The sequence below is a fragment of the Acanthisitta chloris genome, unplaced genomic scaffold (genome assembly GCF_000695815.1).
Source record: "Acanthisitta chloris isolate BGI_N310 unplaced genomic scaffold, ASM69581v1 scaffold1174, whole genome shotgun sequence".
NCBI classification, from domain to species: domain Eukaryota; kingdom Metazoa; phylum Chordata; class Aves; order Passeriformes; family Acanthisittidae; genus Acanthisitta; species Acanthisitta chloris.
Genome location: NW_008669623.1, coordinates 1 through 2,867, shown reverse-complemented (window position 1 = coordinate 2,867; position 2,867 = coordinate 1).

Genomic DNA, 2,867 nt, shown 5'->3' with positions numbered 1-2,867 from the left:
AGGTTGGACTCGATCTCAGAGGTCTCTTCCAACCTTAATGATTGTGTGAAAACACAAGCCCCTAGAAACCTGACCAGCAATGTCTACCAATTCATGATATTTGGCTCTATACTATCGATTTCACTATCGGTGCTGAAAAAGTGCTCTGACACAACATCACCTCTCCATTTCAGCTTCTTTCTCTGACTCCCCTGCCACTTGTTGGTGTTTACCCACATGCAGCGCAGACACTCCACAGTGGCTCAGTGGCTCACTGCTGGCAGTGACCCCATGCTGGTGATGGCTGGCCTGGCTATGCAAGCACTCACTCCTGTCAGAAATGGCATCTCACTCTCACTTTTATAGAGCCCGTTCCAGACATCCTCCTCCCTCAGACTGACTTGTGCAAAAGGACACACCAAGATGCAGCTTTGCCTGTGCTGCTCTCTGCACAGCTCTGCATCCGGTGGGACTAGGACAATCTTCCAGTCACATCTGCACATGTTGTCTGTTTTATCAGAGCCTCATCTCAGCCTCACTGTGTGAACTTTTTAACCAAGTAATCCACAAATGAGACTGCTATTACTAGCAGCAAGAGATGGCAGCAGTATGTATGCTGCAATACAATCCACTGTTCTCCTCTTCTGAGACAGAGAGAAAAAAACCATCTGGTTTGCAGTGGGAAGGCTGTCCACCATTTACTTCCACTGCAAAGTTACCAGGAGATAAGAAGAAGGGGGGGGGGAATGCATTAACTAAAATTAGTCACTCATTGGGCACAGAATGCTGTGCCAACAACAGTCTGCAGAAACAAATTTTGCCTCCAAAATACAAACCAAACTATTCGCATTGGAAGTACTTCTGCTATTGAGACCTTTAACATTCTGGAATTTTTCAGGTAGAGGATTTGCCCCAGAATTGTTCTTTCTTTACAGCACTTCACTACATCCCAAGTTACTATATTCCTCTCCCCTGGCAGCACTGCTAAGGAAAGGCCTTAACTACGAGAAATGCACATAGAAATACGCATTGCTATCTCCATTTTTCAGGCTGTCAGTGTGAACCCTCTTACCAATTCAAAAGGACAGGATGTCAGCTTTAAAGAATGGAACAACAATAACTTCAGCAGAGACAACAGTGTGCATGACACATTCATCTCTTCCCTGGGTTAAGGAATACTCAGAGCCCAGCTGTATTACAGAACCTGCCAGAGGGCAAGTAGGTGAAATTAGAATACTCTGGGAAAAATTTCTCTTAGTCAGATATCCAATTTGAAAGTGAAACTGCGTAGTTCTTACCATATGGCAAAATTTCACTTTTCTTGTCACCAAGTATGCTGTGTTTACTTATAATTCTTTTTACATGAAAACTCAGTCGTGGTCTAGTACTTTGCCATAAACTATGCTGGAGAAAATTCACAGGCATGATACATAAATCTGGAAGTCTGTCAGCCATGAACTATTCTAACTTTCTTAGGAACTTACTTTTACACCACTATGGAAGACTCCAAACCCAATTCCCTTATAAATTCAACTGCAGACTAAAAACTGCATGAAGTCAGTGTTAAAACAGTCAGGTCTGAGTTCACAGCCAGATGACCACAACTGGACAGAACAGGAATTAAACAACTCTCTGAAACTTTCATGTTTCTAGCAGTTCTCCAATGCTACAGAAAACATGCAGCTCCCTATCTGATGAAAAACACCCCCTACCTGCACCAAACTTAGGTAAACACAAACCTTAAGGTCAAGGTCAGCACAGCATTAGCTTATTGCCTTCACACATACATGCACTGTCTGCTTCACCTGCTGAGCAAAGACCCTAACAATGACACTGCTGGCAGGGCTCTCCCACGTAGCATAATCCTAAGGGAAACTGAGTCACACACTATTACAGCACCTGCTACCTGTCAAACCCTCCTGATGTCACTGCAAGCAATACAAAGGTAGCAGAGACAAAAAAGCTACTTTTCATACATCACGTTAGCTGCTTGAAATGCACAGAGTCTTCCCTGGAAAACAGGCAAGGCAAAAGGAAGTAGAGTAACTTAATCACTCTTCGTCCATAGTGAAGAGGGAAAGTTCATTCAATAAGCAATAAAACTCTGCTAATTATTAATTACAGTTATGTCAACTGGTCCATGACTTGTATCAATCAGACTCTAAATGCCGCATGGCATACACAACTGAGCTGCACCGGTGTCAGTTCTGTCCTTAATTTATGATGATCCTTCATAAATCCATTCAGTTAACACAATGTGGACCATGTGGGCATACTAACCAATTTTTCTCCTGAGAGTTGCTGGGGCTGTAACAAAGACCTACACAGAGTAGCCAGAGCCAGGGTTTCTCCCTCTGAGAATCTTCTGACACAGAAAGACTTGGTATGCTCATGAACTTGCATGGTGATGCACAAAACAGTGTCGCCAAGACAGGTCTATCCATTGCCTGCACATCTATTGGAATTACTAAATGCCCTAGTTTCAGCTTGGCACGAATTCACAGTGCCTAAGAGGACACATCTACATGGCATGTAGACACTGTACATTGAATCATTTCCTCTTCTGTAACGTTCAATCACCCTGTGCACGAATCCATCAATACAGCAACACACGTATGTTTTCCACCCACGCTAAGTGTTTATGGTGCACAGTGCAAACACCATCCATATAAGCCCTAAGGAGAGGTACAGACACACATGTACCCAAACACATGTTTCCATACTGTCTACCCATAAAGCCAGCTTGCCTCTGCTGTCACACCACGCAGGGTCCCCGAGCTCTTCCCTGCGCATTTACCAGTGCCCCCTAGATGCAGTGCGCACGCCCTAACCCCCCAGCCCTGCGGAGCCGCTCGCACCACGGGCCAGGAATACACCACCCCTCCCTC